Source organism: Microcebus murinus, unplaced genomic scaffold (genome assembly GCF_040939455.1).
Source record: "Microcebus murinus isolate Inina unplaced genomic scaffold, M.murinus_Inina_mat1.0 scaf082_hap2_Mmur4.0, whole genome shotgun sequence".
Taxonomy (NCBI): domain Eukaryota; kingdom Metazoa; phylum Chordata; class Mammalia; order Primates; family Cheirogaleidae; genus Microcebus; species Microcebus murinus.
Genome location: NW_027439028.1, coordinates 14,012 through 32,916, shown reverse-complemented (window position 1 = coordinate 32,916; position 18,905 = coordinate 14,012). Strand labels below are relative to the sequence as shown.

The 18,905-nt window shown below is 59.8% G+C and overlaps 7 non-coding genes across 7 annotated transcripts; all 7 read left to right on the top strand.

Moving 5' to 3' along the window:
* The first annotated feature begins 2,363 nt into the window (after positions 1-2,363).
* Positions 2,364-2,482, top strand: LOC142869506 (5S ribosomal RNA). Its single transcript, XR_012918107.1, has one exon. It is a non-coding gene; the product is annotated as a 5S ribosomal RNA (ribosomal RNA).
* A 2,508-nt stretch (positions 2,483-4,990) lies between these two features.
* LOC142869505 (5S ribosomal RNA) lies at positions 4,991-5,109 on the top strand. The gene has a single exon (XR_012918106.1). It is a non-coding gene; the product is annotated as a 5S ribosomal RNA (ribosomal RNA).
* Positions 5,110-7,606: 2,497 nt separating this feature from the next.
* LOC142869504 (5S ribosomal RNA) lies at positions 7,607-7,725 on the top strand. The gene has a single exon (XR_012918105.1). It is a non-coding gene; the product is annotated as a 5S ribosomal RNA (ribosomal RNA).
* A 2,500-nt stretch (positions 7,726-10,225) lies between these two features.
* On the top strand, positions 10,226-10,344 carry LOC142869503 (5S ribosomal RNA). The gene has a single exon (XR_012918104.1). It is a non-coding gene; the product is annotated as a 5S ribosomal RNA (ribosomal RNA).
* Positions 10,345-12,845: 2,501 nt separating this feature from the next.
* On the top strand, positions 12,846-12,964 carry LOC142869513 (5S ribosomal RNA). Its single transcript, XR_012918114.1, has one exon. It is a non-coding gene; the product is annotated as a 5S ribosomal RNA (ribosomal RNA).
* Positions 12,965-15,462: 2,498 nt separating this feature from the next.
* Positions 15,463-15,581, top strand: LOC142869502 (5S ribosomal RNA). Its single transcript, XR_012918103.1, has one exon. It is a non-coding gene; the product is annotated as a 5S ribosomal RNA (ribosomal RNA).
* Positions 15,582-18,078: 2,497 nt separating this feature from the next.
* On the top strand, positions 18,079-18,197 carry LOC142869501 (5S ribosomal RNA). Its single transcript, XR_012918102.1, has one exon. It is a non-coding gene; the product is annotated as a 5S ribosomal RNA (ribosomal RNA).
* The last annotated feature ends 708 nt before the right edge of the window (positions 18,198-18,905 follow it).

Below are 18,905 nucleotides of genomic sequence, written 5' to 3'. Positions count from 1 at the left end.
CCAAGCCGCAGCACCGCCGCCACGCGGCAGCAGGCGTGGCACCTGGACTGTCGGGTCTCAGACCAAGGGTCTGGTCTGTGGGAACCGACACGCTGGAGGAAACCTTGAGAGTCTGAGAGGGGAGGGAGTTGCAGAAGAAGGCCGGGATGTCATTTTGAGGGAGTTGTGACCAGAACTCGTCCCGTTGATTTTGGCGTTCTATGGGCTACACGTAGGAATCTTTGGTGGTGGCACCGGATGTTGGGGGATGCACAGTCACACCCAGACGTGCTCGACAGGCCTCCTTTTACTTTTCTTTTCGGAGTCATTTTTTTTTTTTTTAAAATGCCTCTTGGCCGGGCGTGCTGGCTCACACCTGTAATCCTAGCACTCTGGGAGGCCGAGGTGGGCGGATTGCTCGAGGTCAGGAGTTCGAAACCAGCCTGAGCAAGAGCGAGACCCCATCTCTACTATAAATAGAAAGAAATTAATTGGCCAACTAATAGATATAGAAAAAAATTAGCCGGGCATGGTGGCGCATGCCTGTAGTCCCAGCTACTTGGGAGGCTGAGGCAGCAGGATTGCTTGAGCCCAGGAGATTGAGGTTGCTGTGAGCTAGGCTGACGCCATGGCACTCACTCTAGCCAGGGCAACAAAGGGAGACTCTGTCTCCAAAAAAAAAAAAAAAAAAAAAACATGCCTCTTACCTCGATTATTGCATTTTCTTTTCTCTCTCTTTTCAAGCAGATTATGGGAGTACAAGTGTTAGGGTTCCATGTATTGCCCGTGCCCCCCTCCCCCCTGTTGTCTTCTTCATTTATCTCTCATGCTTTAGCAGCGTATGGTGGGGGTCCCAATGTTAAGGTCAGGTACATTGCCCTCTCCCCGCCTCCCCCCTCTGGTCAGAGCTTCAAGTGCGCCCATCCCCCAGTCGGTGCGCACCCACCCCATTCCTAATGGGTGTGGATGCCCATCCCCTCCCCCCACCCGCCCGACCCCCACCCGATGAAGGTGATTCCTCTACGTCCACTCAGGTGTCCATGGGTTCCTACCAATTTGCCGGTGAGCACGCGCACGTGGTGCTCCTGTGTCCATTCTTGGGATACTTGGCTTACTGGAACGGGTTCCAGCTCCGGCCAGGAGAACACGGGAGGTGCCCTCTCACCGCCGTTTCTCACAGCCGAATAGCACTCCGTGGTGTACACGCGCCACATTTTATTAATCCACTCGTGGATCGATGGGCACTCGGGTCGCTTCCACATCTTTGCAATTGTGAATTGTGCCGCCACAGACACCCGAGCGCAGGTGTCTTCTGCGTAGGCTGCGGGCCTGGCTCTTCTGAATGCCGCTAGCTCGCGACCCACGGGTGAATCTGGTCAGGGAACTTGCCCTAAGGAGCAGACTCTGATCCGGGCGGGCTACCGGTGTCTCTGTTTGCTCGTTTCTTTCTTCCGTTTCGGGAAAGGCTTCCTTGCTGGGTGTGGAAATCTCCTATGCCTTTCCTCGCCTCTTCTGTCAGCTTTAAAATTCTCTTTCAGTTGCCACCCTCACAAACGTCTTAGGAACGTCTTTACGGTGCCTTCCTTAGTGAAATGACCCTCAATGAAGCTGGAACCAAATCTCTAATCGCCCAGTTTTAGCAAGTCCACACCCCAGGGTGGTTGGGGTCCAATCCGGCCCCGGCCAGGCCCAGGCCCCTTGGACTGGGCCACAGGAGGACACAGAGTAGGGTCCCGGCCCCCACGGTAGCGGTGCCGGCAGTTCTGCAACGGCTTGGGGGGTTTCCAGAGGTAGGAGATGGAGGGGACTGATTTCTCCAGCGCCCCCCAAAACACCCCACCCATGGCACACATCCCGAGAGACGCCCCTACACTCGCTCCCCTCCCCTACGCGCTGTGCCCCAGCCCTGGTCCGGGGCGGATAGGCGGCAGCCCACACGCAGGGCGGGGGCGCAGCTGAAAGGGGTTGTGCTGGAGGGCGGCCCCTGGGGCCAAAGGCGACCGCCCGCGCATGCGCAGTCAGCAGCGGTGCACTGGGGTTGGGGGCGGGTAGGTGAGGGAGGCGAGGCCAGGAGAGGGGGGCGGCTGGAGGTCTCCACCTTGGCGGGTCCAGCCGTGGAGGCTGGAGGCGCATCTGGTGTGTGTGTGTGTGAGTGTGTGTGTGTGTGTGTGTGTTGTGTGTGTGTGAAGACAGCCCCCCACCCCGCCGAGCCCACCACGCCCCGCACCCCAGTCCCGTGGAGACCTCGGGACCCGGCCAGCGAACTCAACAAGCCCGGCCCGGCCCCGAGTGGGTCAGCGCCGGCGCGGGGCCTGGGGCGGGAGGAGGCGCGGGGAAGCGCAGAGACGCTCGGCTTCTTGAGCGGGGCTGGGGCGCCCTCCGCTGTCTACGGCCACACCACCCTGAACGCGCCCGATCTCGTCTGATCTCGGAAGCTAAGCAGGGTCGGGCCTGGTTAGTACTTGGATGGGAGACCGCCTGGGAATACCGGGTGCCGTAGGCTTTTTTTTTTTTTGCCTCTTGTTCTGTCCCCATTCGGAGAGCGCGGCGGCAGTCGGGGGGGGGGTGTCACCCCCACCCTCAGCGCCCGCCGCGGTGCCTGGCGCCCCAGCCCGCTCCGTGGGGCCTCCTCTTGCCCCAAGCCGCAGCACCGCCGCCACGCGGCAGCAGGCGTGGCACCTGGACTGTCGGGTCTCAGACCAAGGGTCTGGTCTGTGGGAACCGACACGCTGGAGGAAACCTTGAGAGTCTGAGAGGGGAGGGAGTTGCAGAAGAAGGCCGGGATGTCATTTTGAGGGAGTTGTGACCAGAACTCGTCCCGTTGATTTTGGCGTTCTATGGGCTACACGTAGGAATCTTTGGTGGTGGCACCGGATGTTGGGGGATGCACAGTCACACCCAGACGTGCTCGACAGGCCTCCTTTTACTTTTCTTTTCGGAGTCATTTTTTTTTTTTTTAAAATGCCTCTTGGCCGGCTCTTGGCCGGGCGTGCTGGCTCACACCTGTAATCCTAGCACTCTGGGAGGCCGAGGTGGGCGGATTGCTCGAGGTCAGGAGTTCGAAACCAGCCTGAGCAAGAGCGAGACCCCATCTCTACTATAAATAGAAAGAAATTAATTGGCCAACTAATAGATATAGAAAAAAATTAGCCGGGCATGGTGGCGCATGCCTGTAGTCCCAGCTACTTGGGAGGCTGAGGCAGCAGGATTGCTTGAGCCCAGGAGATTGAGGTTGCTGTGATCTAGGCTGACGCCATGGCACTCACTCTAGCCAGGGCAACAAAGGGAGACTCTGTCTCCAAAAAAAAAAAAAAAAAAAAAACATGCCTCTTACCTCGATTATTGCATTTTCTTTTCTCTCTCTTTTCAAGCAGATTATGGGAGTACAAGTGTTAGGGTTCCATGTATTGCCCGTGCCCCCCTCCCCCCTGTTGTCTTCTTCATTTATCTCTCATGCTTTAGCAGCGTATGGTGGGGGTCCCAATGTTAAGGTCAGGTACATTGCCCTCTCCCCGCCTCCCCCCTCTGGTCAGAGCTTCAAGTGCGCCCATCCCCCAGTCGGTGCGCACCCACCCCATTCCTAATGGGTGTGGATGCCCATCCCCTCCCCCCACCCGCCCGACCCCCACCCGATGAAGGTGATTCCTCTACGTCCACTCAGGTGTCCATGGGTTCCTACCAATTTGCCGGTGAGCACGCGCACGTGGTGCTCCTGTGTCCATTCTTGGGATACTTGGCTTACTGGAACGGGTTCCAGCTCCGGCCAGGAGAACACGGGAGGTGCCCTCTCACCGCCGTTTCTCACAGCCGAATAGCACTCCGTGGTGTCCACGCGCCACATTTTATTAATCCACTCGTGGATCGATGGGCACTCGGGTCGCTTCCACATCTTTGCAATTGTGAATTGTGCCGCCACAGACACCCGAGCGCAGGTGTCTTCTGCGTAGGCTGCGGGCCTGGCTCTTCTGAATGCCGCTAGCTCGCGACCCACGGGTGAATCTGGTCAGGGAACTTGCCCTAAGGAGCAGACTCTGATCCGGGCGGGCTACCGGTGTCTCTGTTTGCTCGTTTCTTTCTTCCGTTTCGGGAAAGGCTTCCTTGCTGGGTGTGGAAATCTCCTATGCCTTTCCTCGCCTCTTCTGTCAGCTTTAAAATTCTCTTTCAGTTGCCACCCTCACAAACGTCTTAGGAACGTCTTTACGGTGCCTTCCTTAGTGAAATGACCCTCAATGAAGCTGGAACCAAATCTCTAATCGCCCAGTTTTAGCAAGTCCACACCCCAGGGTGGTTGGGGTCCAATCCGGCCCCGGCCAGGCCCAGGCCCCTTGGACTGGGCCACAGGAGGACACAGAGTAGGGTCCCGGCCCCCACGGTAGCGGTGCCGGCAGTTCTGCAACGGCTTGGGGGGTTTCCAGAGGTAGGAGATGGAGGGGACTGATTTCTCCAGCGCCCCCCAAAACACCCCACCCATGGCACACATCCCGAGAGACGCCCCTACACTCGCTCCCCTCCCCTACGCGCTGTGCCCCAGCCCTGGTCCGGGGCGGATAGGCGGCAGCCCACACGCAGGGCGGGGGCGCAGCTGAAAGGGGTTGTGCTGGAGGGCGGCCCCTGGGGCCAAAGGCGACCGCCCGCGCATGCGCAGTCAGCAGCGGCGCACTGGGGTTGGGGGCGGGTAGGTGAGGGAGGCGAGGCCAGGAGAGGGGGGCGGCTGGAGGTCTCCACCTTGGCGGGTCCAGCCGTGGAGGCTGGAGGCGCATCTGGTGTGTGTGTGTGTGAGTGTGTGTGTGTGTGTGTGTGTTGTGTGTGTGTGAAGACAGCCCCCCACCCCGCCGAGCCCACCACGCCCCGCACCCCAGTCCCGTGGAGACCTCGGGACCCGGCCAGCGAACTCAACAAGCCCGGCCCGGCCCCGAGTGGGTCAGCGCCGGCGCGGGGCCTGGGGCGGGAGGAGGCGCGGGGAAGCGCAGAGACGCTCGGCTTCTTGAGCGGGGCTGGGGCGCCCTCCGCTGTCTACGGCCACACCACCCTGAACGCGCCCGATCTCGTCTGATCTCGGAAGCTAAGCAGGGTCGGGCCTGGTTAGTACTTGGATGGGAGACCGCCTGGGAATACCGGGTGCCGTAGGCTTTTTTTTTTTTTGCCTCTTGTTCTGTCCCCATTCGGAGAGCGCGGCGGCAGTCGGGGGGGGGGGTGTCACCCCCACCCTCAGCGCCCGCCGCGGTGCCTGGCGCCCCAGCCCGCTCCGTGGGGCCTCCTCTTGCCCCAAGCCGCAGCACCGCCGCCACGCGGCAGCAGGCGTGGCACCTGGACTGTCGGGTCTCAGACCAAGGGTCTGGTCTGTGGGAACCGACACGCTGGAGGAAACCTTGAGAGTCTGAGAGGGGAGGGAGTTGCAGAAGAAGGCCGGGATGTCATTTTGAGGGAGTTGTGACCAGAACTCGTCCCGTTGATTTTGGCGTTCTATGGGCTACACGTAGGAATCTTTGGTGGTGGCACCGGATGTTGGGGGATGCACAGTCACACCCAGACGTGCTCGACAGGCCTCCTTTTACTTTTCTTTTCGGAGTCATTTTTTTTTTTTTTAAAATGCCTCTTGGCCGGGCGTGCTGGCTCACACCTGTAATCCTAGCACTCTGGGAGGCCGAGGTGGGCGGATTGCTCGAGGTCAGGAGTTCGAAACCAGCCTGAGCAAGAGCGAGACCCCATCTCTACTATAAATAGAAAGAAATTAATTGGCCAACTAATAGATATAGAAAAAAATTAGCCGGGCATGGTGGCGCATGCCTGTAGTCCCAGCTACTTGGGAGGCTGAGGCAGCAGGATTGCTTGAGCCCAGGAGATTGAGGTTGCTGTGAGCTAGGCTGACGCCATGGCACTCACTCTAGCCAGGGCAACAAAGGGAGACTCTGTCTCCAAAAAAAAAAAAAAAAAAAAAACATGCCTCTTACCTCGATTATTGCATTTTCTTTTCTCTCTCTTTTCAAGCAGATTATGGGAGTACAAGTGTTAGGGTTCCATGTATTGCCCGTGCCCCCCTCCCCCCTGTTGTCTTCTTCATTTATCTCTCATGCTTTAGCAGCGTATGGTGGGGGTCCCAATGTTAAGGTCAGGTACATTGCCCTCTCCCCGCCTCCCCCCTCTGGTCAGAGCTTCAAGTGCGCCCATCCCCCAGTCGGTGCGCACCCACCCCATTCCTAATGGGTGTGGATGCCCATCCCCTCCCCCCACCCGCCCGACCCCCACCCGATGAAGGTGATTCCTCTACGTCCACTCAGGTGTCCATGGGTTCCTACCAATTTGCCGGTGAGCACGCGCACGTGGTGCTCCTGTGTCCATTCTTGGGATACTTGGCTTACTGGAACGGGTTCCAGCTCCGGCCAGGAGAACACGGGAGGTGCCCTCTCACCGCCGTTTCTCACAGCCGAATAGCACTCCGTGGTGTCCACGCGCCACATTTTATTAATCCACTCGTGGATCGATGGGCACTCGGGTCGCTTCCACATCTTTGCAATTGTGAATTGTGCCGCCACAGACACCCGAGCGCAGGTGTCTTCTGCGTAGGCTGCGGGCCTGGCTCTTCTGAATGCCGCTAGCTCGCGACCCACGGGTGAATCTGGTCAGGGAACTTGCCCTAAGGAGCAGACTCTGATCCGGGCGGGCTACCGGTGTCTCTGTTTGCTCGTTTCTTTCTTCCGTTTCGGGAAAGGCTTCCTTGCTGGGTGGGAAATCTCCTATGCCTTTCCTCGCCTCTTCTGTCAGCTTTAAAATTCTCTTTCAGTTGCCACCCTCACAAACGTCTTAGGAACGTCTTTACGGTGCCTTCCTTAGTGAAATGACCCTCAATGAAGCTGGAACCAAATCTCTAATCGCCCAGTTTTAGCAAGTCCACACCCCAGGGTGGTTGGGGTCCAATCCGGCCCCGGCCAGGCCCAGGCCCCTTGGACTGGGCCACAGGAGGACACAGAGTAGGGTCCCGGCCCCCACGGTAGCGGTGCCGGCAGTTCTGCAACGGCTTGGGGGGTTTCCAGAGGTAGGAGATGGAGGGGACTGATTTCTCCAGCGCCCCCCAAAACACCCCACCCATGGCACACATCCCGAGAGACGCCCCTACACTCGCTCCCCTCCCCTATGCGCTGTGCCCCAGCCCTGGTCCGGGGCGGATAGGCGGCAGCCCACACGCAGGGCGGGGGCGCAGCTGAAAGGGGTTGTGCTGGAGGGCGGCCCCTGGGGCCAAAGGCGACCGCCCGCGCATGCGCAGTCAGCAGCGGCGCACTGGGGTTGGGGGCGGGTAGGTGAGGGAGGCGAGGCCAGGAGAGGGGGGCGGCTGGAGGTCTCCACCTTGGCGGGTCCAGCCGTGGAGGCTGGAGGCGCATCTGGTGTGTGTGTGTGTGAGTGTGTGTGTGTGTGTGTGTGTTGTGTGTGTGTGAAGACAGCCCCCCACCCCGCCGAGCCCACCACGCCCCGCACCCCAGTCCCGTGGAGACCTCGGGACCCGGCCAGCGAACTCAACAAGCCCGGCCCGGCCCCGAGTGGGTCAGCGCCGGCGCGGGGCCTGGGGCGGGAGGAGGCGCGGGGAAGCGCAGAGACGCTCGGCTTCTTGAGCGGGGCTGGGGCGCCCTCCGCTGTCTACGGCCACACCACCCTGAACGCGCCCGATCTCGTCTGATCTCGGAAGCTAAGCAGGGTCGGGCCTGGTTAGTACTTGGATGGGAGACCGCCTGGGAATACCGGGTGCCGTAGGCTTTTTTTTTTTTTGCCTCTTGTTCTGTCCCCATTCGGAGAGCGCGGCGGCAGTCGGGGGGGGGGGGTGTCACCCCCACCCTCAGCGCCCGCCGCGGTGCCTGGCGCCCCAGCCCGCTCCGTGGGGCCTCCTCTTGCCCCAAGCCGCAGCACCGCCGCCACGCGGCAGCAGGCGTGGCACCTGGACTGTCGGGTCTCAGACCAAGGGTCTGGTCTGTGGGAACCGACACGCTGGAGGAAACCTTGAGAGTCTGAGAGGGGAGGGAGTTGCAGAAGAAGGCCGGGATGTCATTTTGAGGGAGTTGTGACCAGAACTCGTCCCGTTGATTTTGGCGTTCTATGGGCTACACGTAGGAATCTTTGGTGGTGGCACCGGATGTTGGGGGATGCACAGTCACACCCAGACGTGCTCGACAGGCCTCCTTTTACTTTTCTTTTCGGAGTCATTTTTTTTTTTTTTAAAATGCCTCTTGGCCGGGCGTGCTGGCTCACACCTGTAATCCTAGCACTCTGGGAGGCCGAGGTGGGCGGATTGCTCGAGGTCAGGAGTTCGAAACCAGCCTGAGCAAGAGCGAGACCCCATCTCTACTATAAATAGAAAGAAATTAATTGGCCAACTAATAGATATAGAAAAAAATTAGCCGGGCATGGTGGCGCATGCCTGTAGTCCCAGCTACTTGGGAGGCTGAGGCAGCAGGATTGCTTGAGCCCAGGAGATTGAGGTTGCTGTGATCTAGGCTGACGCCATGGCACTCACTCTAGCCAGGGCAACAAAGGGAGACTCTGTCTCCAAAAAAAAAAAAAAAAAAAAAAACATGCCTCTTACCTCGATTATTGCATTTTCTTTTCTCTCTCTTTTCAAGCAGATTATGGGAGTACAAGTGTTAGGGTTCCATGTATTGCCCGTGCCCCCCTCCCCCCTGTTGTCTTCTTCATTTATCTCTCATGCTTTAGCAGCGTATGGTGGGGGTCCCAATGTTAAGGTCAGGTACATTGCCCTCTCCCCGCCTCCCCCCTCTGGTCAGAGCTTCAAGTGCGCCCATCCCCCAGTCGGTGCGCACCCACCCCATTCCTAATGGGTGTGGATGCCCATCCCCTCCCCCCACCCGCCCGACCCCCACCCGATGAAGGTGATTCCTCTACGTCCACTCAGGTGTCCATGGGTTCCTACCAATTTGCCGGTGAGCACGCGCACGTGGTGCTCCTGTGTCCATTCTTGGGATACTTGGCTTACTGGAACGGGTTCCAGCTCCGGCCAGGAGAACACGGGAGGTGCCCTCTCACCGCCGTTTCTCACAGCCGAATAGCACTCCGTGGTGTCCACGCGCCACATTTTATTAATCCACTCGTGGATCGATGGGCACTCGGGTCGCTTCCACATCTTTGCAATTGTGAATTGTGCCGCCACAGACACCCGAGCGCAGGTGTCTTCTGCGTAGGCTGCGGGCCTGGCTCTTCTGAATGCCGCTAGCTCGCGACCCACGGGTGAATCTGGTCAGGGAACTTGCCCTAAGGAGCAGACTCTGATCCGGGCGGGCTACCGGTGTCTCTGTTTGCTCGTTTCTTTCTTCCGTTTCGGGAAAGGCTTCCTTGCTGGGTGTGGAAATCTCCTATGCCTTTCCTCGCCTCTTCTGTCAGCTTTAAAATTCTCTTTCAGTTGCCACCCTCACAAACGTCTTAGGAACGTCTTTACGGTGCCTTCCTTAGTGAAATGACCCTCAATGAAGCTGGAACCAAATCTCTAATCGCCCAGTTTTAGCAAGTCCACACCCCAGGGTGGTTGGGGTCCAATCCGGCCCCGGCCAGGCCCAGGCCCCTTGGACTGGGCCACAGGAGGACACAGAGTAGGGTCCCGGCCCCCACGGTAGCGGTGCCGGCAGTTCTGCAACGGCTTGGGGGGTTTCCAGAGGTAGGAGATGGAGGGGACTGATTTCTCCAGCGCCCCCCAAAACACCCCACCCATGGCACACATCCCGAGAGACGCCCCTACACTCGCTCCCCTCCCCTATGCGCTGTGCCCCAGCCCTGGTCCGGGGCGGATAGGCGGCAGCCCACACGCAGGGCGGGGGCGCAGCTGAAAGGGGTTGTGCTGGAGGGCGGCCCCTGGGGCCAAAGGCGACCGCCCGCGCATGCGCAGTCAGCAGCGGCGCACTGGGGTTGGGGGCGGGTAGGTGAGGGAGGCGAGGCCAGGAGAGGGGGGCGGCTGGAGGTCTCCACCTTGGCGGGTCCAGCCGTGGAGGCTGGAGGCGCATCTGGTGTGTGTGTGTGTGAGTGTGTGTGTGTGTGTGTGTGTTGTGTGTGTGTGAAGACAGCCCCCCACCCCGCCGAGCCCACCACGCCCCGCACCCCAGTCCCGTGGAGACCTCGGGACCCGGCCAGCGAACTCAACAAGCCCGGCCCGGCCCCGAGTGGGTCAGCGCCGGCGCGGGGCCTGGGGCGGGAGGAGGCGCGGGGAAGCGCAGAGACGCTCGGCTTCTTGAGCGGGGCTGGGGCGCCCTCCGCTGTCTACGGCCACACCACCCTGAACGCGCCCGATCTCGTCTGATCTCGGAAGCTAAGCAGGGTCGGGCCTGGTTAGTACTTGGATGGGAGACCGCCTGGGAATACCGGGTGCCGTAGGCTTCTTTTTTTTTGCCTCTTGTTCTGTCCCCATTCTGAGAGCGCGGCGGCAGTCGGGGGGGGGGGTGTCACCCCCACCCTCAGCGCCCGCCCGCGGTGCCTGGCGCCCCAGCCCGCTCCGTGGGGCCTCCTCTTGCCCCAAGCCGCAGCACCGCCGCCACGCGGCAGCAGGCGTGGCACCTGGACTGTCGGGTCTCAGACCAAGGGTCTGGTCTGTGGGAACCGACACGCTGGAGGAAACCTTGAGAGTCTGAGAGGGGAGGGAGTTGCAGAAGAAGGCCGGGATGTCATTTTGAGGGAGTTGTGACCAGAACTCGTCCCGTTGATTTTGGCGTTCTATGGGCTACACGTAGGAATCTTTGGTGGTGGCACCGGATGTTGGGGGATGCACAGTCACACCCAGACGTGCTCGACAGGCCTCCTTTTACTTTTCTTTTCGGAGTCATTTTTTTTTTTTTTAAAATGCCTCTTGGCCGGGCGTGCTGGCTCACACCTGTAATCCTAGCACTCTGGGAGGCCGAGGTGGGCGGATTGCTCGAGGTCAGGAGTTCGAAACCAGCCTGAGCAAGAGCGAGACCCCATCTCTACTATAAATAGAAAGAAATTAATTGGCCAACTAATAGATATAGAAAAAAATTAGCCGGGCATGGTGGCGCATGCCTGTAGTCCCAGCTACTTGGGAGGCTGAGGCAGCAGGATTGCTTGAGCCCAGGAGATTGAGGTTGCTGTGATCTAGGCTGACGCCATGGCACTCACTCTAGCCAGGGCAACAAAGGGAGACTCTGTCTCCAAAAAAAAAAAAAAAAAAAAAAACATGCCTCTTACCTCGATTATTGCATTTTCTTTTCTCTCTCTTTTCAAGCCGATTATGGGAGTACAAGTGTTAGGGTTCCATGTATTGCCCGTGCCCCCCTCCCCCCTGTTGTCTTCTTCATTTATCTCTCATGCTTTAGCAGCGTATGGTGGGGGTCCCAATGTTAAGGTCAGGTACATTGCCCTCTCCCCGCCTCCCCCCTCTGGTCAGAGCTTCAAGTGCGCCCATCCCCCAGTCGGTGCGCACCCACCCCATTCCTAATGGGTGTGGATGCCCATCCCCTCCCCCCACCCGCCCGACCCCCACCCGATGAAGGTGATTCCTCTACGTCCACTCAGGTGTCCATGGGTTCCTACCAATTTGCCGGTGAGCACGCGCACGTGGTGCTCCTGTGTCCATTCTTGGGATACTTGGCTTACTGGAACGGGTTCCAGCTCCGGCCAGGAGAACACGGGAGGTGCCCTCTCACCGCCGTTTCTCACAGCCGAATAGCACTCCGTGGTGTCCACGCGCCACATTTTATTAATCCACTCGTGGATCGATGGGCACTCGGGTCGCTTCCACATCTTTGCAATTGTGAATTGTGCCGCCACAGACACCCGAGCGCAGGTGTCTTCTGCGTAGGCTGCGGGCCTGGCTCTTCTGAATGCCGCTAGCTCGCGACCCACGGGTGAATCTGGTCAGGGAACTTGCCCTAAGGAGCAGACTCTGATCCGGGCGGGCTACCGGTGTCTCTGTTTGCTCGTTTCTTTCTTCCGTTTCGGGAAAGGCTTCCTTGCTGGGTGTGGAAATCTCCTATGCCTTTCCTCGCCTCTTCTGTCAGCTTTAAAATTCTCTTTCAGTTGCCACCCTCACAAACGTCTTAGGAACGTCTTTACGGTGCCTTCCTTAGTGAAATGACCCTCAATGAAGCTGGAACCAAATCTCTAATCGCCCAGTTTTAGCAAGTCCACACCCCAGGGTGGTTGGGGTCCAATCCGGCCCCGGCCAGGCCCAGGCCCCTTGGACTGGGCCACAGGAGGACACAGAGTAGGGTCCCGGCCCCCACGGTAGCGGTGCCGGCAGTTCTGCAACGGCTTGGGGGGTTTCCAGAGGTAGGAGATGGAGGGGACTGATTTCTCCAGCGCCCCCCAAAACACCCCACCCATGGCACACATCCCGAGAGACGCCCCTACACTCGCTCCCCTCCCCTATGCGCTGTGCCCCAGCCCTGGTCCGGGGCGGATAGGCGGCAGCCCACACGCAGGGCGGGGGCGCAGCTGAAAGGGGTTGTGCTGGAGGGCGGCCCCTGGGGCCAAAGGCGACCGCCCGCGCATGCGCAGTCAGCAGCGGCGCACTGGGGTTGGGGGCGGGTAGGTGAGGGAGGCGAGGCCAGGAGAGGGGGGCGGCTGGAGGTCTCCACCTTGGCGGGTCCAGCCGTGGAGGCTGGAGGCGCATCTGGTGTGTGTGTGTGTGAGTGTGTGTGTGTGTGTGTGTGTGTTGTGTGTGTGTGAAGACAGCCCCCCACCCCGCCGAGCCCACCACGCCCCGCACCCCAGTCCCGTGGAGACCTCGGGACCCGGCCAGCGAACTCAACAAGCCCGGCCCGGCCCCGAGTGGGTCAGCGCCGGCGCGGGGCCTGGGGCGGGAGGAGGCGCGGGGAAGCGCAGAGACGCTCGGCTTCTTGAGCGGGGCTGGGGCGCCCTCCGCTGTCTACGGCCACACCACCCTGAACGCGCCGGATCTCGTCTGATCTCGGAAGCTAAGCAGGGTCGGGCCTGGTTAGTACTTGGATGGGAGACCGCCTGGGAATACCGGGTGCCGTAGGCTTTTTTTTTTTTTGCCTCTTGTTCTGTCCCCATTCGGAGAGCGCGGCGGCAGTCGGGGGGCGGGGTGTCACCCCCACCCTCAGCGCCCGCCGCGGTGCCTGGCGCCCCAGCCCGCTCCGTGGGGCCTCCTCTTGCCCCAAGCCGCAGCACCGCCGCCACGCGGCAGCAGGCGTGGCACCTGGACTGTCGGGTCTCAGACCAAGGGTCTGGTCTGTGGGAACCGACACGCTGGAGGAAACCTTGAGAGTCTGAGAGGGGAGGGAGTTGCAGAAGAAGGCCGGGATGTCATTTTGAGGGAGTTGTGACCAGAACTCGTCCCGTTGATTTTGGCGTTCTATGGGCTACACGTAGGAATCTTTGGTGGTGGCACCGGATGTTGGGGGATGCACAGTCACACCCAGACGTGCTCGACAGGCCTCCTTTTACTTTTCTTTTCGGAGTCATTTTTTTTTTTTTTAAAATGCCTCTTGGCCGGGCGTGCTGGCTCACACCTGTAATCCTAGCACTCTGGGAGGCCGAGGTGGGCGGATTGCTCGAGGTCAGGAGTTCGAAACCAGCCTGAGCAAGAGCGAGACCCCATCTCTACTATAAATAGAAAGAAATTAATTGGCCAACTAATAGATATAGAAAAAAATTAGCCGGGCATGGTGGCGCATGCCTGTAGTCCCAGCTACTTGGGAGGCTGAGGCAGCAGGATTGCTTGAGCCCAGGAGATTGAGGTTGCTGTGATCTAGGCTGACGCCATGGCACTCACTCTAGCCAGGGCAACAAAGGGAGACTCTGTCTCCAAAAAAAAAAAAAAAAAAAAAACATGCCTCTTACCTCGATTATTGCATTTTCTTTTCTCTCTCTTTTCAAGCAGATTATGGGAGTACAAGTGTTAGGGTTCCATGTATTGCCCGTGCCCCCCTCCCCCCTGTTGTCTTCTTCATTTATCTCTCATGCTTTAGCAGCGTATGGTGGGGGTCCCAATGTTAAGGTCAGGTACATTGCCCTCTCCCCGCCTCCCCCCTCTGGTCAGAGCTTCAAGTGCGCCCATCCCCCAGTCGGTGCGCACCCACCCCATTCCTAATGGGTGTGGATGCCCATCCCCTCCCCCCACCCGCCCGACCCCCACCCGATGAAGGTGATTCCTCTACGTCCACTCAGGTGTCCATGGGTTCCTACCAATTTGCCGGTGAGCACGCGCACGTGGTGCTCCTGTGTCCATTCTTGGGATACTTGGCTTACTGGAACGGGTTCCAGCTCCGGCCAGGAGAACACGGGAGGTGCCCTCTCACCGCCGTTTCTCACAGCCGAATAGCACTCCGTGGTGTCCACGCGCCACATTTTATTAATCCACTCGTGGATCGATGGGCACTCGGGTCGCTTCCACATCTTTGCAATTGTGAATTGTGCCGCCACAGACACCCGAGCGCAGGTGTCTTCTGCGTAGGCTGCGGGCCTGGCTCTTCTGAATGCCGCTAGCTCGCGACCCACGGGTGAATCTGGTCAGGGAACTTGCCCTAAGGAGCAGACTCTGATCCGGGCGGGCTACCGGTGTCTCTGTTTGCTCGTTTCTTTCTTCCGTTTCGGGAAAGGCTTCCTTGCTGGGTGTGGAAATCTCCTATGCCTTTCCTCGCCTCTTCTGTCAGCTTTAAAATTCTCTTTCAGTTGCCACCCTCACAAACGTCTTAGGAACGTCTTTACGGTGCCTTCCTTAGTGAAATGACCCTCAATGAAGCTGGAACCAAATCTCTAATCGCCCAGTTTTAGCAAGTCCACACCCCAGGGTGGTTGGGGTCCAATCCGGCCCCGGCCAGGCCCAGGCCCCTTGGACTGGGCCACAGGAGGACACAGAGTAGGGTCCCGGCCCCCACGGTAGCGGTGCCGGCAGTTCTGCAACGGCTTGGGGGGTTTCCAGAGGTAGGAGATGGAGGGGACTGATTTCTCCAGCGCCCCCCAAAACACCCCACCCATGGCACACATCCCGAGAGACGCCCCTACACTCGCTCCCCTCCCCTATGCGCTGTGCCCCAGCCCTGGTCCGGGGCGGATAGGCGGCAGCCCACACGCAGGGCGGGGGCGCAGCTGAAAGGGGTTGTGCTGGAGGGCGGCCCCTGGGGCCAAAGGCGACCGCCCGCGCATGCGCAGTCAGCAGCGGCGCACTGGGGTTGGGGGCGGGTAGGTGAGGGAGGCGAGGCCAGGAGAGGGGGGCGGCTGGAGGTCTCCACCTTGGCGGGTCCAGCCGTGGAGGCTGGAGGCGCATCTGGTGTGTGTGTGTGTGAGTGTGTGTGTGTGTGTGTGTGTTGTGTGTGTGTGAAGACAGCCCCCCACCCCGCCGAGCCCACCACGCCCCGCACCCCAGTCCCGTGGAGACCTCGGGACCCGGCCAGCGAACTCAACAAGCCCGGCCCGGCCCCGAGTGGGTCAGCGCCGGCGCGGGGCCTGGGGCGGGAGGAGGCGCGGGGAAGCGCAGAGACGCTCGGCTTCTTGAGCGGGGCTGGGGCGCCCTCCGCTGTCTACGGCCACACCACCCTGAACGCGCCCGATCTCGTCTGATCTCGGAAGCTAAGCAGGGTCGGGCCTGGTTAGTACTTGGATGGGAGACCGCCTGGGAATACCGGGTGCCGTAGGCTTTTTTTTTTTTTGCCTCTTGTTCTGTCCCCATTCGGAGAGCGCGGCGGCAGTCGGGGGGGGGGTGTCACCCCCACCCTCAGCGCCCGCCGCGGTGCCTGGCGCCCCAGCCCGCTCCGTGGGGCCTCCTCTTGCCCCAAGCCGCAGCACCGCCGCCACGCGGCAGCAGGCGTGGCACCTGGACTGTCGGGTCTCAGACCAAGGGTCTGGTCTGTGGGAACCGACACGCTGGAGGAAACCTTGAGAGTCTGAGAGGGGAGGGAGTTGCAGAAGAAGGCCGGGATGTCATTTTGAGGGAGTTGTGACCAGAACTCGTCCCGTTGATTTTGGCGTTCTATGGGCTACACGTAGGAATCTTTGGTGGTGGCACCGGATGTTGGGGGATGCACAGTCACACCCAGACGTGCTCGACAGGCCTCCTTTTACTTTTCTTTTCGGAGTCATTTTTTTTTTTTTTAAAATGCCTCTTGGCCGGGCGTGCTGGCTCACACCTGTAATCCTAGCACTCTGGGAGGCCGAGGTGGGCGGATTGCTCGAGGTCAGGAGTTCGAAACCAGCCTGAGCAAGAGCGAGACCCCATCTCTACTATAAATAGAAAGAAATTAATTGGCCAACTAATAGATATAGAAAAAAATTAGCCGGGCATGGTGGCGCATGCCTGTAGTCCCAGCTACTTGGGAGGCTGAGGCAGCAGGATTGCTTGAGCCCAGGAGATTGAGGTTGCTGTGATCTAGGCTGACGCCATGGCACTCACTCTAGCCAGGGCAACAAAGGGAGACTCTGTCTCCAAAAAAAAAAAAAAAAAAAAAACATGCCTCTTACCTCGATTATTGCATTTTCTTTTCTCTCTCTTTTCAAGCAGATTATGGGAGTACAAGTGTTAGGGTTCCATGTATTGCCCGTGCCCCCCTCCCCCCTGTTGTCTTCTTCATTTATCTCTCATGCTTTAGCAGCGTATGGTGGGGGTCCCAATGTTAAGGTCAGGTACATTGCCCTCTCCCCGCCTCCCCCCTCTGGTCAGAGCTTCAAGTGCGCCCATCCCCCAGTCGGTGCGCACCCACCCCATTCCTAATGGGTGTGGATGCCCATCCCCTCCCCCCACCCGCCCGACCCCCACCCGATGAAGGTGATTCCTCTACGTCCACTCAGGTGTCCATGGGTTCCTACCAATTTGCCGGTGAGCACGCGCACGTGGTGCTCCTGTGTCCATTCTTGGGATACTTGGCTTACTGGAACGGGTTCCAGCTCCGGCCAGGAGAACACGGGAGGTGCCCTCTCACCGCCGTTTCTCACAGCCGAATAGCACTCCGTGGTGTCCACGCGCCACATTTTATTAATCCACTCGTGGATCGATGGGCACTCGGGTCGCTTCCACATCTTTGCAATTGTGAATTGTGCCGCCACAGACACCCGAGCGCAGGTGTCTTCTGCGTAGGCTGCGGGCCTGGCTCTTCTGAATGCCGCTAGCTCGCGACCCACGGGTGAATCTGGTCAGGGAACTTGCCCTAAGGAGCAGACTCTGATCCGGGCGGGCTACCGGTGTCTCTGTTTGCTCGTTTCTTTCTTCCGTTTCGGGAAAGGCTTCCTTGCTGGGTGTGGAAATCTCCTATGCCTTTCCTCGCCTCTTCTGTCAGCTTTAAAATTCTCTTTCAGTTGCCACCCTCACAAACGTCTTAGGAACGTCTTTACGGTGCCTTCCTTAGTGAAATGACCCTCAATGAAGCTGGAACCAAATCTCTAATCGCCCAGTTTTAGCAAGTCCACACCCCAGGGTGGTTGGGGTCCAATCCGGCCCCGGCCAGGCCCAGGCCCCTTGGACTGGGCCACAGGAGGACACAGAGTAGGGTCCCGGCCCCCACGGTAGCGGTGCCGGCAGTTCTGCAACGGCTTGGGGGGTTTCCAGAGGTAGGAGATGGAGGGGACTGATTTCTCCAGCGCCCCCCAAAACACCCCACCCATGGCACACATCCCGAGAGACGCCCCTACACTCGCTCCCCTCCCCTATGCGCTGTGCCCCAGCCCTGGTCCGGGGCGGATAGGCGGCAGCCCACACGCAGGGCGGGGGCGCAGCTGAAAGGGGTTGTGCTGGAGGGCGGCCCCTGGGGCCAAAGGCGACCGCCCGCGCATGCGCAGTCAGCAGCGGCGCACTGGGGTTGGGGGCGGGTAGGTGAGGGAGGCGAGGCCAGGAGAGGGGGGCGGCTGGAGGTCTCCACCTTGGCGGGTCCAGCCGTGGAGGCTGGAGGCGCATCTGGTGTGTGTGTGTGTGAGTGTGTGTGTGTGTGTGTGTGTTGTGTGTGTGTGAAGACAGCCCCCCACCCCGCCGAGCCCACCACGCCCCGCACCCCAGTCCCGTGGAGACCTCGGGACCCGGCCAGCGAACTCAACAAGCCCGGCCCGGCCCCGAGTGGGTCAGCGCCGGCGCGGGGCCTGGGGCGGGAGGAGGCGCGGGGAAGCGCAGAGACGCTCGGCTTCTTGAGCGGGGCTGGGGCGCCCTCCGCTGTCTACGGCCACACCACCCTGAACGCGCCCGATCTCGTCTGATCTCGGAAGCTAAGCAGGGTCGGGCCTGGTTAGTACTTGGATGGGAGACCGCCTGGGAATACCGGGTGCCGTAGGCTTTTTTTTTTTTTGCCTCTTGTTCTGTCCCCATTCGGAGAGCGCGGCGGCAGTCGGGGGGGGGGGTGTCACCCCCACCCTCAGCGCCCGCCGCGGTGCCTGGCGCCCCAGCCCGCTCCGTGGGGCCTCCTCTTGCCCCAAGCCGCAGCACCGCCGCCACGCGGCAGCAGGCGTGGCACCTGGACTGTCGGGTCTCAGACCAAGGGTCTGGTCTGTGGGAACCGACACGCTGGAGGAAACCTTGAGAGTCTGAGAGGGGAGGGAGTTGCAGAAGAAGGCCGGGATGTCATTTTGAGGGAGTTGTGACCAGAACTCGTCCCGTTGATTTTGGCGTTCTATGGGCTACACGTAGGAATCTTTGGTGGTGGCACCGGATGTTGGGGGATGCACAGTCACACCCAGACGTGCTCGACAGGCCTCCTTTTACTTTTCTTTTCGGAGTCATTTTTTTTTTTTTTAAAATGCCTCTTGGCCGGGCGTGCTGGCTCACACCTGTAATCCTAGCACTCTGGGAGGCCGAGGTGGGCGGATTGCTCGAGGTCAGGAGTTCGAAACCAGCCTGAGCAAGAGCGAGACCCCATCTCTACTATAAATAGAAAGAAATTAATTGGCCAACTAATAGATATAGAAAAAAATTAGCCGGGCATGGTGGCGCATGCCTGTAGTCCCAGCTACTTGGGAGGCTGAGGCAGCAGGATTGCTTGAGCCCA